Below are 16735 nucleotides of genomic sequence, written 5' to 3'. Positions count from 1 at the left end.
TCCAGCCCTACACATTGAGCATCAAGGCGGCCAACAGCAACGACAAGGTCATGGTGAACTGGTTCCCCATGACTCTCAAGGATGACGCGCGCTCCTGACTCATGCACCTCCCGGAGGGGTCAATCTCCTCGTGGGATGAGCTCCGCGATCTGTTCATCGCCAACTTCCAAGGCACCCGTGACCGTGCTCTCACCATCAACAACCTACGGCATGTGAAGCAGCGCCCCGGTGAAACTCTCCGCAAGTACATTTAGCGTTTCACCGACGTTTGCCTCAAGATCTCGAAGGCCTCGGACGAGGCCATCATCTCAGCGTTCACCAAGGGTGTCATGGACGTCAAGATGAGTGAGGAGCTTGCCATCCACGATGATCTGTGTACGGCGCTGAATATGTTCAAGCTGGCAAACAAGTTCGCCAGGGCAGAGGAAGGTCGCTCTCCCTCCTGACGCACCCGGACGAAGATCCCGAAGACAAGAAGGCCAAGACCAAGGAAGTGAAGCGCAAGGGCCCCTCCGTGCTGGTGGCCGAGCCTGAACTGAAGCGCGACCGTGACCACGACGAGCCCGCCAAGGATAGCCACTTGTCCTACGTTTTCCACAACATGCACACTCACAACACCCAGGACTGTTAGGAGCTCAGGAGCTCCGGGACTAGCGTCTGGGCCACCGCCCCGAGCTCAGTGACCATGGCTTTGGCCATGCAGGAGGCTGTGGTGGAGGCCGCTAGGACAACTGCAAACCCCTTCAAGGCTGGCGTGACCAGCCTCGTGACGGCACCTGGCGCGATCAGCCTCGTGAAGCCCGTCCTCAGGGAAACGCCGGACTCCCTCCGCTGCCGCCACCACCAAGGAGGAACGACGAAAACCACCAAGACAATGGGGATGGGGGCTATTAGGAGCCTCGCGCGATTGCCTGCATCCTCGGTGGTGCCCAGGCACCCACCTCAAACTGCATATTCAAGCAGTTCTCTCGCGAGGTGAATGCAGCCCTCCCGAGGCTTGAGGCTGCGTGTCCCCTCAGGTGGTTGCAGTATGCAATCACTTTAGACTCCATGGACCACCTTAGGTGTGCGACCACTGTGGGCGCGCTCCCCATGCTATGCACGCCCACCATCAGCAATGTCTCCGTCACCAAGACCCTCACCGATGGCAGCGCTGGCCTCAATGTGCTCTCTATTGAGACACGAGACGCTTCAAGTACCCTATGATCAGCTCATGCCCACTAGGCCATTCTCTAGGGTGACTGACGGCTCCACTGTCCCCCAGGGACAAGTGTGCCTCCCTGTCACCTTTGGCAAGCGACAACTATCATACTGAGCTCATCAACTTCAACATGGCCCACATGAGCCTCCCATACAATGCCATCATTGGGTACCCTGCCCTCACCAAGTTCATGGCAGCTATTCATCATGGCTACAACATCCTCAAGATGCTAGGGTGCAGCGGTATCATCACTGTCGCTTGTGATGAGAAGGATGCGGTCTGCTCCCTTGAGCATGCCTATCCCGCCGCAGCAGCCGAAAACTCTGATGGCGAGGGCGACATCATGCCTTCCGAGGCCACCACCGCGAAGAAGAAGCAGCTCCTCCCCAAGAGTCGTCCTGAGGCCAGATGGCACCTACAAGAGACGCCTCAGGTGTCACGCGTGTTGCCAAGGCGCCTCTTCCTCTCGCATAGGAAGGCGCGCCCAGCGCCTCCCTCGGGACAGGCTCGGGGGCTTCCGTCTGGAGAGCCTCTGGCCTGACCGGTGTGACGTGGGAGGTGCTCGTGCACCATTTGGAGGCGTTCCTTGATGCGTGCCCCCACAAGCCAGGAGCATCGCGCAAGGCGCCCGGAGCACGAGAATTCATCACCAAGGCGATCGAGGAACTGCAGGAAGCACAAGCCATGTGTGGCGAGCGCCTCCTCGCATGTCCCGCCAGTGTAGCTACCACCCCAGACTCGGGTGGCAAGCTGCACGTCTGCATCACCATCCCGGGCCTCAACAGGGTCGCTTCGCGGGACCTCTTATGGTCGTCGCGCGTCGGTCGGAGTGGGGGATTCCCCTGCAACTACGCCTGCATGCCATTCAGCCTACTGAACGCCAGTGCCTCGTACCAGCAATTCACACAGCTTTGGCATCTCATGAGGCCGGATGCTTGGTGGTGGCATCTTAGGAGGCCCCGGACCCTCGAGGGCCCACCGGGCCTTGCAAGCCTCCAGAGCCGTCTGGCTCATGAGGAGCGAACGTCCATGGCACACTTCTTTGACTACCCCAACGTTTCTACAACACCGGTGCCAGGTGACTTTTTGTTTGTTCAATTGAGGGCGCCCCTCGGGCTGCATCATCCTCAGGCTACCAGGGTCCGTCCCTCTAGCTGCATCATCTTTTTCATGTATTCAATATCAGTTATGACTTTATGAGTTGTTGTGACTATTAACCCTGCGCTTGGTGCTTCATCGCCTCGAGGAGCCCTACCCCACGGGCCACGCTCGTTAGCATCTCTCCTCCTGAATGTACCATGAGAGGGGGCTAGCAGCATGGCGCTTGTGCTTGGGTCCGTCCCTGTAGCATCGATAGATCTAAGCGACTGAGCTCTGGCTCGTAGGCCGACCCCGCACACATCACCTCACCAGGTCCTTAGTGCCTTGTCTTCTCTTGGAACAATCATGAGCAGATCAGCAAGCGTGCACCACCCCTTGTGCCTTGTAATTGGTCAATGTGCAGGAGCTTCGGGAGGCACACACTCGAGCGGCGCCTGGGCGATGTGCCACGGCCTTAGGAGGGCCGGCCTTGGTCAGGCAGCGGTTTGATCCGCAAAAGGCTAAGTAAAATCACATCATACACTGTGTGATGCCAACCAATGTTGATGCGGAGCATCCTTTGGTCATCCCCATGGACTTACCATCACCTCCACAAATACCAAAAGGACCGATGACACGAGCACGAGCTAGAGCTCTCGATACCAAGGTGACATCTCTCCATAGTGATAGTCCATATGATCCACTCGAGACATGGCTACTACCAAGGTCCGGAATGTTGTGCATGATCAGGTAACAAGAAGGCCCTCTCGAAGATGCACGTGAAGACGGACAAGTCCCCAAGTTCATGGATGAAGAGAACCAACAGAAGAAGTCGAGAACAGCTCCCAGGAACCGGACATCCAGACATGACCCCGGACATCCGACCCCTGGAGGTGTCGCCAACAGCAACGAGCCAGCAGCAAAGTCTACAGGGCCCGAACATCCGGCGGCCAGCCCGGACATTCCGCCCCGGCCCAGAAATCCGGCTCCCAGCCCGGACATCCGGACAGGCCTATCCAGAGAGCAACAGGACCAGCGCCAGCTGCCTGTACATCCGGTTTCAGGCCCGTACATCCGGCCGTTCCCGAGCCGCCGGACATCCGGACACCCGCCCGGACATCCGGACTTCGCCCATCTAGAGAGCCCCAGACCGGACTCCTATAGCCCGGACATCTGGCCCGAAGCCTAGATATCTGGCCCGGCGCTCGGACGTCCGGCCCTGCCTGTCTACGCACTGTGAAAGGGTCGTGGCCCATGTACCCCTTTGCCCACCTAGACTATATATACTCCTTGATGTAGAGAGGAACCCTATGGGGCCGATCTTTCACGTTTGGAGAGGATCCATCGGGGAACACGAAGAACGCGCGGAAGAACATGAAGGAAATCACGAGGGGAAAACAAGAGGAACACTCAACCGACATGAATTTGATCACACAAGTGCTAGATCATCCAGGCACAAAGTAACACGAGATCCAAAGTCAACAAGGGACGATACAAGAGTAACCGTTCTTCTCTGTGAGGAGGTCTTGATTGTCTTCTCCGGATGGAGGCCTTGAATCTGGATGGATCTTCTCCGAAGAGGTGCGGTCCCTCATGAGGAGTAGATCCGGTATGGATGAGCAATGCTCTATCTCAAATGAGCTATCACAATGCTGACCCTAAAACATAGGTGGGGATGGAGTATATATAGTCTAGGGGCGAAGAGAGGTACATGGGCCTCGGCCCTTACACCATTCGCAGACAGGGAGGGCCGGATGTCCAGGCGTCGGGCCAGATGTCCGGATGTCCGGGCTGATGGGGCAACCTTTTGTGCTCTCTGGACGCCGGGGCCGGATGTCCGGGCAGTTGGCCGGATTTCTGGTGAGGGGGGCCAGATGTCCGGGCTGGACATCGGATGTCTGGTCCCTGTAGCTTCTTCTGCAAAGTCCTGGCCATGTAGATCTCCAGGGGCCGGATGTCCGGGGTCATGGTCGGATGTCCGGTGCCTGGAGGCTGTTCTCGCCTTCTTCCGTTGGTTCTCTTCTTCCGTGGACTTGGGGTCTTGACCATCTTCATGTACATTCTTGGGAGGATCCTCTTGATACCTAATCATGCACAACATTCCTGATTTAGGCAGTAACCATATCTCGAGAGGATCATATGAGATATCACTAAGGAGAGAAGTCACCTCGGTCTCGATATCTCTAGTTCGTGCTCTAGTCATGGGTCCTCTTGGTGCTTTGTGAGACGATGGAAGGTCCATGGAGATGACCGAAGGATGCTCCGCATCACTCCTCCTCTTCCCTCTTTATAGGGTTAGAAAAGGATTATCTCATTTGAGAGATAGAGCTTTTCTCATCCACTTGGTTACTTCTCCATTGGAGTCCACAGCCTCTTCGGAGAAGATCCCCCGAGCGGATTCAAGACCCCATCATGGGAAGACCCCTCAAGACCTCCTCACGGAGAAGAACTACCGCCACTTGTATCGTCCTTTCTTGGATTTGGATCGTGTATCTCTTTATGTTTTGAGAATCTAGCACATGTGTAATCAAATCTTGTTGGTTTGAGTGATTTCTCTCGTGTTTCCCCTCGTGATTTCCCTCGTGTTCCCCTCGTGTTCTTCGTAGGATCCACTTCAATCGTGAAAGATCGGCCCTAGGGTTTCCACCCTGCATCATGTTGGTATCATGAGCCTTGGTTGGTCACGAATTTTGATAGAGGCGAGGGTGTCCCTATCTTTTGACGAGATGATAACTATCGATTTGGTGGAGACGACTTTGATGATCTGACTACAAATGTGCACAATGTTGTGCCTTAGGAATCGCTAAACCAATCTCCTGAGATTACTGACGATGCTCGAAGCACGATCAGCCTGACCACGAAGGTATGTTCCTGCACGCAATCAAAGAACAAGCAAGAATATAATAATGCAATCTGAATATTGAGAATATAGATGAAGTATTGAAAAGGTGGGGATCCGAAAGTGGTCTTGGTCTGGTCGTTGGACACAAATGAAGTAACAAAGTTGCAATGGCTAACTTTTAACCAAGCAAATCCCAAGCAAAAACGCTACTAGATGGATCTACTTATATAGGAGCAAGGGGTTGTGGCCAAGGAGGTGGAAGAACATCCCAAGGCAGCCGAGAACTAACCCTAGGTCATACAAGGCTCATGGGCCCAAGTGGAGGTGACTTGTGGTTTGACTCAGATTCTGCTACAGCATTAGATTGTTTCATTGATAACTCAACGCTCGGGACGAATTTTAAGGTGAATCCAATTGGGTTGGAAAGAGCACGAGATCTACTTTCCAACAAAAAGGAATCACCCAATTTGGAGTCCGTATGAAAGAGTTCTTGGCGTTTTGAGTCAGGTATGTCTGTGCAGTCCAAATCTGAATCCAGAACGTGAGAGACTTGGACTCTATCTTCCCTTGGCCCAAAAGTGACATGAGAGGACTTTTTGAACAGCACCTAAATTTCTGTTTTTCCGTATCTTCATATGTGGATTGTACAAATGTCCCATACACCTGCAATTAGACACGGCACAAAAGTTTGTGAAGTGTTTTTGTTCTGGATAACATAAATAAATTATTGCATAGTTTCCATTAGAAATCACCTCACAAATATGCATGTATGCGATATTTTTGGTCGTATCCAAGGTAGTCATGTCCTCATCATCCTCCCCTTCTTGAAAACAAAGTCGTCCTCGGCGTTGCTTAATCTGAAATGTGGCTAATAAAAGAGACAAGGTGTACATGTTGTATATATATAGGTCATCCATTTTTACTTCCCTTGGTTTTTGCACATATGACACATGTATACAAGACTAACCTTCATAGTTCATAAAATCTAAAGCCAAAATATTATCACAAGAAGTAGAAGGCATGAAAATATTGCAACTCAGTTTGCACATATAAGTGAAGCTCTTATTCATTTCAAAAGGTTGACAATGTTCATCATTAAACCATCCTAACATTGGTGAATAAACCTTACTTGCATCAAATTATATGCTACAAAATACTTAAATAAGCAAACATGCAATAAGTCATTGGTCACAGAATCATCACCAGGATTAGAGGTCATATCAAAATGATTAAACATTGGTTCTTTTGCATCAACAGTTAATGCAATGGATGCACTATAAATTGTTGGTATTTCAGTTGCTTGATCACATGATGCATTGACAGTAACACAATTCTCTAAAATAGGTGGTGTGCCCAAATCAATAGGTAACTCAACACATTATGTATTCAAGTAACTAGGCATGCATCATTCTCATGTGAAAGTGGAAAATATGTACCTTTGTCATTACCTCTTATGATCAACTCAGATGATGTAGGCACTCTCGGTGGTGATGTGTCACATGGTGGAGATGATGTAGTCCTCACAACAACGTATGTGGTTGTCATAGTACGCCTAGTGGTTGAAGAAACGTCTGTATCAACACTTGGAGTGTGCACCGTGCGCTTGTTCTCCTTGTGGGCAACACGTCGTTTTATTTCCTGTTCAGCTTTGCAAGAAAGATGACACAAATGGTCCATAGGATAACGCTCTTCATCTCTTGAATATCACTGTTTAATCCTCCCCAAAATCTATCCATAAAACCTTCTTCACTTTCTTCTAAAAAGAGTGCAACAATGTTGTTTGTAAATCATCATAATATTTTGTTACCGTGTCAGTGCCTTGTTTTAGATGTCGTAATTTTTTAATCATGCCACGAGTATAATAAACATCAACGAATCTATCTCTCATGACAAGTTTTAAATCATCCCAAGTAGTAGGTATAAAATCGGGATTGAGCCGACAATATTCACTCCACCAAACTAAAGCAAAGCTAATGAAAGTACTAACCGCAGCTTGAAATTTTCCACGCTCATCAAAATTATGGGAAGCAAATATAGCATTTATTTGTACTCCCATTCAATATATAAATCAGACCTAAAACAACCAATAAATGGTGGCATGAAAAATTAACCTGATTATGTGCATTCTGATGTTGTTGCTCCTCTTGTGACGGTTGTTGTATTTTCTTAGGTGGTGGAAAATCTCCCACGATCGATGAAGCTCAAGAACTAACAACTCTGGAACCTGCCATACTTAGTAGAAAATAAGAAACAAAATCCAAGAATAATATTCCTATGAACTACTAGGATGTGGTGGTAAAATGCTCACAATATAGCAAATATCAATATCTTACAAGTTCTTACCATGCAGCAGGTGGTGACAGGCAACCAGCGGTGTCAAATAACTCCAAAGATTGAGTAAAGCGATTGACCAAGGAACGTACGTATACACGGTGTAGAAATATGTGGAGTTTGCAAGGCTTAAATATTTGGTAGCAAAAGATTAGCAATAATCAATTCGGAGATGCAATGTTGAATAAATGCTCAACGACGGTACTGTGCTGGTCCTAGGCTAGACCGGACTAGAGACGTGAGCCTAGAACACTAATGAGATCACGACATAGCACAACTATCATCAATAAAGCATATGAAGTAGCTCTAGACAACAACATAAAAGTGAAGATCACAATAGCAGTAAAGATAATGATGTGAAACAACTGCCAAACAGGATATACCAACAACTTTCTCTCCAACTTTCCTCCAAAAAAAATTGTGCCCATTTTCTAATAATTTGTTCTCGAGAATGGCATTGACTCAAGCTTTCAAACGCAAAAAGAATCACTCAATTCTGAGTTGATATGAGGAGTCAAAAAAATCTAAAACTGGTCTGAAAAACAGGAACAAGCTGTGTTCACGAACTTCAGAGAGCAAAAAGATCTATTTAGAAGCCGATTCTAAGGTGTCAAATATTGAACAAGCTTCTACAACTATTTAGATGTGTCTCTTTGCTAGCTTCAATTTGAGTATTCATGGAGCCAAAATGGACTACGTATGAGGAAGATATGACTGTTTTACTGAACAGTACACAAAATAGATACCAATCCGAATTCAGCTTCGAGATTGACTCTAGATAGATCCGGAAAAAAAACTCCTCTTTTTTTCCTCACATGTTTTTTTATTTTCCTTTCTGTATTTTTAAAAAAATCTCTCTTTTTTTCTGTGTCTTTTTTTCTCTCTCCCTCTTTCCAAAACAAACTAGATAAGATGCATATTGGATCAAGCGAAGATTTGAACGACCTCAACTACGATTATGACAATGAATGGTGGGTAGCACATGGTGGAAATTGATGAATGGGGTGGTGGACAGAGGAAGGGATAATGATGCAGTGGTGTCATGACTAATGTGAATAGAAGCCGAAACTCTAAAGGAACTAGACACTAAGACCAGCAACTCGACACAATGATGCAATCGATAATTCAATAATGCAAACAATGAAAAGAAAATTGCAAAGACTAAGATTGGCTTGGCAAAGGATGAACAGATCTAACTTTTTTGTGGCTTTTTCTTGGACAATAGGTAAGAAAATAAATCTAATCTAGGGAAAACAGGAAATTATCACCGAGCAACGTGAAAACTGATACCACTTGATAGAGGCGAGGGTGTCCCGATCTTTCAATGAGATGATAACTATTGATTTGGTGGGGACGACTTTGATTATCCGACTACAAACATGCATGACGTTGCACCTTAGCAATCGCTAAACCAATCTCCTGAGGTTACTAACGATGCTGGAAGCACGATCAGCCTGACCACGAAGGTCTATTCCTGCATGCAATCAAAGAACAAGCAAGAATATAATAATGCAATTTGAATATTGCGAATATAGATGAAGTATTGATAAAGGTCGGGATCCGAAAGTGGTCTTGGTCTGGTCGTTGGACACGAACGAAGTACACGAAGTTGCAATAGCTAACTTTTAACTAAACAAATCTCAAGCAAAAAAGCTACTAGATGGATCTACTTATATAGGAGCAAGGGGTGGCGGCCAAGGATGTGGAAGGACGTCCCAAGGAAGCCTAAAACTAACCCTAGGTCGTATAAGGCTCATGTGCCCAAGTGGAGGTGATGCAACACCTTTGGACTTGTAGTTTGACTCGGATTCTGCTACGGTGTCAGATTGTTTCATTGATAACTCAACGCTCCAGACGAATTTTAAGGTGAATCCAATTGGATGGGAAAGAGCACGAGATCTACTTTCCAACAAAATAAGAATCACCCAATTCGGAATCCATATGAAAGAGTTCTTGGCATTTTCAGTCAGGTATGTCTGTGCAGTCCGAATCTGAATCCAGAACGTGAGAGACTTGGACTCTATCTTCTCTTGACCCAAAAGTGACGTGAGAGGACTTTTTGAACATCACCTAAATTTCTATTTTTCCCTTATCTTCATATGTGGATTGTACAAATGTCCCATACACCTGCAATTAGACACGGCACAAAATTTTGTGAAGTATTTTTGTTCTGGATAACATAAATAAATTATTGCATAGTTTGCATTAGAAATCACCTCACAAATATACATGCATACAATATTTTTGGTCGTATCCAAGGTAGTCTTGTCCTCATCAAATTTGGATCCCCTACCCTTGTTTTCTAGCCTTGTTTTGTTGATATTGTCCCAAACTCGAAAATCCCCACAAAAATAGCCCTCCCAAAAAAATTGTGATTTGTTGGTGTGATGAAATTTTGTTGGATTTGATCCGCGGATTTCGTGTGTAGCAGGTAGATCTAGTTTTCTTCCATCTTTTCCCCAATTTCCAAAATCCCTCGAATTTTGCCCCAAATTTTCCTTTTCCCCGCTAGTTCATTGAGTTCGTCCACGGATCCGGAGACCGGACATCCGGCCCGTGACCCCCGGACATCCGGCCATCCCGGATATCCGACCATTTAGCCCGAACATCCGGCCCCTGATAGCATCACTTCCTTCCACCACTCCGTTTACCGCCTAACTCTCACCAGTATTTACCTGGCATACCACCATCTCTTCCGCATACCACCACCGCTGTCCTCAACCACCATTGCTTACACATTCCGCACTCAGACAATTTTGGACACATTTTGTTCCTTGAGAATATGAGTTGCATTTTCTGTTTCCTAACGTGTCTCGGCAACTTAGGGACGGTTCGACAACATCACCGCCATTCATCTTTGTCATCGACATCGACCACTTCACAATTTTGACACGCTCAACCATAAGCAAGGACGGTAACCTCGATGACACTTTGTGTACTCCTTGTCATTGCTTTGATAAACCCATAGACCATTTTGCGTATCTTACCCATCGAGACTAGCCATTTGAGTATTGCCGGCAACGTCACCTGTGCACATTAGTGATCATACCTCCCATTACATACATACCATATCATCTTGGTACATATCTTGGTATCATCTCTTGTGTCACAAGATTGTCATAGCATATACACAATTGCTAGCTTGGTTCGTGAAGTTTTGCATGAGTTGCCATCAAAAGAGCTCAAAAGAGAACGAGCCAAAGAATCTTTTCAGCAAACGAGAAAGATAAGCAAAGAGCTTTTAAGAAAGAACCATATCATCATACAACATTAAGATTGACATACTCGATCATCTTGGATCATATCATAGGAATACCATACATATAGCATACTTGGGATAAAAGTCGTTGCATTTTTGCTTAGTAGGTTGTGCATAAGTCTTGTATCCGCCTATTGTGCAATCGTGCTATTGTCTCTCTAGTGTTATGCAACAAGAGCATTTTCCGTGGATCCCACATTTTGAGCTCATTTTTGGTTTCACGACCCCATTTATCTATTCGTGTGTGTGTTTCCATGTGCCATATATTGATATTGGTCTACTTGTTGCATTTGCAAATCTTTTTAAACATTTTTGAGTCTTACTAATAATTGCATAAGATTTTGTGCCACCATCCTAACCGAGCTCCACCATAAGCTTTTACTTGTGTAGGTGTGAGAACCAACAAGAATTGGTACCAATTGTGCTATTTCCTTGTTACACATTTAAGTGATCATTGATCCATCTTCAACATCGGTCAAGGTACATTTTGTATAAGTTCTTCTCTTTCTCCCACTCACATATTTGCTTGGAATGATGGATTGGCCAAGTTCTTCTACCAACCCACTCTTCATCGACCAAGGCGACGACATGACCTCCTACGTAACCAAGAGCCACCTCTTTGGTGCACAACGAGCTTTGCATCAAGAACAACAAGCAACGAGCGACCACATCGACAATCTCGCCACTGACTTGCGAGTCTCCGAGCAACGTACAAGAGACTACTTCGACAACAAGCTCGATGAATCCAAACAAGAGAACGATGCAAGAATGGAAGAGATTCGTGCCTTGTTGGTCAACCGCTGTTCTACCACTTTGTCCTACTCAAGACAGAGTCGCTCGAGTCGACACTCCGATGACACCATCTTTGGCTCAAGTACACCGACATCGAACACTCTACCTTGAGCCACGTGCCAAGACTGTCAAGCAAACCACAATCCTCTACACGGAACTGATCCTCAAGAGAAACTTCTAGCGCAAAAACATCGACAACCTTAAAATCGCTACCTTCGCGCAAGCACAAGAAAGGCAACATGATGTGGAGCATCCTTCCATCATCCCCATGGACTCTACACCAACACATCAAGCACCATGTGGACCCATGACAAGAGCTAGAGCACGTGCAATGGAAACCGAGGTGAACTCCTTCCTAGTTGACATGCATATGGATACAAGTGGAACTCGGTTGCTACCTCACCAAAATACTCTATGCCTCATTAGGTACGAAGATGGACCCTTCCAAGCAGCTGAGGAGCACCACCAAGTCCAAGGAGAAGCGACCCAAGACAACAAGGAAGAAGAGCAAGCCAATCAGCAGCTGGACAGGAAGTCCCACGCAACCCTGTGCCCACGGACTACACAGGGAGCTACGGCTGTAGCACCCCATGCGCACAGGCATGTACCATGCGCATGGGACTCCCGTGCGCACGTGCCCAACTTACCACGTGCACACGGGCCCTAGAGGATGTGCGGCTGAGATGGCGTTTTGGATCTCCCCTTCTTCCACTTCGACCCCAAGCCTATATATTCCGTACCTAGGGTTATGTTTAGGGTTAGCAAAGTATTAGATGAAATATTTGTGAGCTTTGCTCCTTCTACCACCTCCATTGGAGATCAAGCCTCTTTGGAGAGGATCCACTTGTGGATTTCAAGACCTCCAACTTGGAGAAGACTACCATCATCAAGACCTCATCTCCTAGGAGTGGGAAGAACTCTACCATTGTATCTTTCCTTTGATTGTGTTTGTGAACTTGTGGATCTTGTGTTGCTATTCTAGTGGATGTTTAATTTGGTATTGTTGGAGTGAATTCATCTTTGTGTTCTTGGTGTTCTTCCTCTTTTCCCCTCCAAGTGTGAAAAGATCCATCTTAGGGTTTCACCCTACAACATCTTGGTATCACGAGCAAGGTTGATTCACATCTTGGAGTCCCTACCCTCCACTCTCTAGCTTGATTTTGTTGTTTTTCGTCCTAATTCAAAAATCCCCACCAAAAATAGCCCCAAAAAATTTTCTTGTGATTTGTTGATCTTGTGAGATTTGGTTGATTTGATCCACGAATTTGGTGTTTGGCAAGTGGATCTACCCCCTACCATCTTCCCCACCCTCCCATCCTTCGGATTTGGTCTCAAGTTTGGAAACCCCACGGATCTGGAGCAGTTCGTCCGCTTGCTAAGGGCCCCGTGCACACGGGCCATCGGGACCCCGTGCTCACGGGCCTCACTTACCCCGTGCGCACGGGCCTCACTTACCCCGTGTGCACGGCCTATCTAGAGTCTTTTGGTTAGCTTTGTTTTCCACCATTTTGACGCACCACCACCACTTGTGTTCTTCCGCAATATTTCTCATGGTTGTTTGAGTTTTGCTTTGCTGTTTTCCTCGTGTCCTAAGGTGTTTCGGCTACTTAGGCGCGATTTGACGTCATCATCACCGCCACTCGACCATCGAGTCAGACTCCACATCAGCTTCGACCACTCCATCTACATCACTACTGTACGCAAGGACGATAACCTTGACGACATCATTGTATTACCCTGGCCTTTACCTTAATAGCTTCGAGCCTCTTTTGTGTAACTTACCCATCGAGGCTAGCTTGTCGAGTATTGTCTGGCCATGCCTTTAGTGCACAATTAGTGTTACGTCTCTCCCGTGCATATACTACTTGTTATCTCACATTGTGGCTCGCATATCAAGCATTGTGGCATAGTCAAAAAAATAAGAAAAGCTTTTAAGCAAAAGAGAAGAGAAGCAAAGATCTTATAAGCAATAGCATCGAGCCTACTAGCATAGATACATCATCTTGGTCACTACATACATAAGCATAATTGGGATAGTAAGACGACCCGTTTCTCTTCTAGGTTGGTGCACTAGCGTATCTAGCCCATTAGAGAAATTGAGCTAGCGTCTCTCTAGTATCGGTACAACAAGAGCATTTCCGTGGTTACTTATCTTAGAGCTCACTCCTTGGTTGTGCGGATCCCATTTACCTTTTGTGTGTGTATTCCTAGTGATATCCTTGGGTTTGATCTATTTGCCTTTCTTTCCATTTGTGAATCTTCTCAACTTTGCCAACATCTTGACTAACATTTACTTGAATTATTCGTGACACTTCCTAACCGAGCTCCTCAATAAGCCTTTTACTTGTAGGTGTGAGAAACAATGCCAAGTACCAATTCTCCTATTATAGCATCACATGGGATCATACTTGTTACATCCACAATCTTCGGAAAAGGTAACTTTGGTTTTGTTCCCTCATTTTCCTACTTACCACCACTTCCACATGATGGATAGGCCTTCTTCTTCAGCAAACCCTCTCTTCGAGGAGCAAGATGGCGAACGTGACTATGTCACCAAGAATAACTTCTTCATTGCACAACGAGCTTTACATCAAGAGAGTGAAGCTTTGGGTGATCGCATCGAACAACTCGCCACTGACCTATGACAATCGGAAGCACGACAACAGGACTAATTGGAAGCCAAGCTCTCTAAACAAATGGATGAATTCTGCAACATGATTGTGAACCGAGCATCTTCCTCAACTTCTTCACCAAGGCGGCGTCACTCAAGTCACCACTCATCGTCATACTCATCTTCCGATGCGAGTGCTCCTTGACGCGACAACACTCAAGACTGCCAGGTGCAAGAAAATCCGTTCCATGGCAAGGGCCTACAAGACCGAGTTCGAGCACGTGAGCAGGAGCGACGCCATGAACAAGACGTCATGGATCAACAACAACCACCACCTCCACATCGTCCACATCAAGAATCTCAAGACGGCGAGGCAATTCGACAAGAGCAACAAAATCGTGAAGCTCAAGCTCAAGCTCAAGCGGCCCAAGATGCACTCCGAGAGTCCACTCGAGCTGTCGCCCAACGAAGTCGTCAAGTACGTGAGCAAGAGGAATCTCTTTGGCGGTAAATACAAGAAGAAGCCGCTCGACATGAAGAACAACAAGAAAGGTGAAACCGGGAACATATGCCTCGACCTCCTCCTCGGCAACCGGATCGAGTGATCCACGACCCTCCTCCACACCAAGAGCGACATCAAGCGGATTGAGTGCTTGAAGATCCTCCTCCTCGACAAGACCGATATCATCATAGTCACTATGATGAAGAACTCCGCTACGGCAAGCTCAATTTCACCATGCCCAAGTTCTCCGGAAGCAACGATCCCGAGGAATACCTATCATGGGCATTGAAAGTCGACAAGATACTCCGTCTACACAACTATGACGAGGAAAATAAGATCGCCATGGCATCCCTCGAGTTTCAAGACTATGTCCTAATTTGGTGGGAGCAAGTGATCGAGCAACGTCGCCAGAAGGATGAGCCACACATCATGACTTGGACACAGATGAAGGACGTCATGAGTGCTCGCTTCATGCCCATGTACTACACTAGAGATCTCTTCAAGAAGCTGCAACTCCTCAAGCAAGGCACGAAGACGATGGAAGAATACTATCAAGAAATGGAGATTGCCATGATACGAGCCAATGTAAAATAAGATGATGAGCAAACAATGGCACGCTTTTTGAACGGCCTCAACCACCCAATACGGAAGATTGCCAACTTCCAACCCTACTCCAACATCCTCGAGCTAGTCCACCAACAAAGGCGGAACGTCAAGTACAAGAGGACTTCAAGTACGCCAAGTACTCATCCAGGACCTATGGCTCATACACTCAAGCTACCCCTACTATGACCTCGACACCTCCTAATTCGACTAGAGAAACACCAAGTACCGGCGACAAGTCAAATTTCAAACAAGAGACACCTTCCTCGACTCTTGCTCTGGCAAGCACCTACAAGAACAAGACTTCTTCTTCGGCATCACCAGACAATCCCGTCAAGACAAGTTCTGTCAAGTGCTTCACATGTTGTGGCCATGTACACAAGTCTTTCCAATGCATCAACAAGCGAACCATGATCGCCAATGATGATGGCACGTACGACTCCATGAGTGAAGATGAGATGGAAGCTATCGAGCACGTCGCCATGCACTGTCAGGTGAATGACGAAGAAGATGCTCAAGTCTATTGTGACAATGATTCAAGTCCCGCTCTCGTGGTCTCCAAAGTCTTGATGCTTCAACACCAACAAGACGAGGATCAAAGGTGTCACATCTTCCACACCAAGGCCGGCATCAATGGGTGCTTCATGAAAGTCATCATCGACGGAGGAAGTTACCACAACTTGGCAGGTGAAGAGCTATGTTGCAAGCTGCAATTGGTCAAGAAGAAGCACCCTCGCCCCTACAAGGTCCAATGGCCTAGAGACTCCGGCACAATTCAAGTGGAGCACACCGTGCATGTTTCTTTCAAGATCGGCGCCTACAAGGACAACATTGAGTGTGGTGTGGTTCCCATGTTTGTGTGCCATCTCCTCTTGGGGAGACCTTGGCAATTCGGCCGCGGCGTCATCCACAATGGGAGGACATTCCACTATAGCTTCAAGATGAAGGGAACGGAGTATGTGCTACGACCTATGTCTCCTAGCCAAGTGATCACTGACAAGCAAGCATCCACCCATCGTGGAGAAACTACTGAAAAAGTGAACCACCACAAAGAGAGTGAGCACCACAAGCAAAAATTGAGCGACTCTTCGCCGAGAGAGAAAAACTTAGTCCTCCTAGCCACAAAAAGAGAGATGAAGGAAGTGTGTGAGAACCCATCGAGTGTCATCCACTATGTCCTAATGTGCGAAGATGACATGGCAAAGACTAACACTTCTAATCCTCTTCCTCTAGTGTTGTCTAACTTGTTGCAGGAATTCGCGGATGTCTTTCTCGATGAGCTACCTCCCGGTATTCCTCCTCTACGTGGCATTGAACATCGGATCAACCTCATCCCCGGAGCACCTCTTCCTAACAAGGATCCATACCGCATCAACCCCGACGAAACCAAAGAAATACAAAGTCAGGTCCAACATCTCATAGACCATGGACATGTGCGTGAAAGTTTGAGTCCTTGTGCCGTTTCGATCATTCTTGTGCCAAAACGTGACGGTAGTTTTCGCATGTGTCATGAT

This window comes from Triticum aestivum, chromosome 4B (assembly GCF_018294505.1).
Source record: "Triticum aestivum cultivar Chinese Spring chromosome 4B, IWGSC CS RefSeq v2.1, whole genome shotgun sequence".
NCBI lineage: Eukaryota > Viridiplantae > Streptophyta > Magnoliopsida > Poales > Poaceae > Triticum > Triticum aestivum.
Note: the sequence above shows the minus strand (reverse complement) of the source record.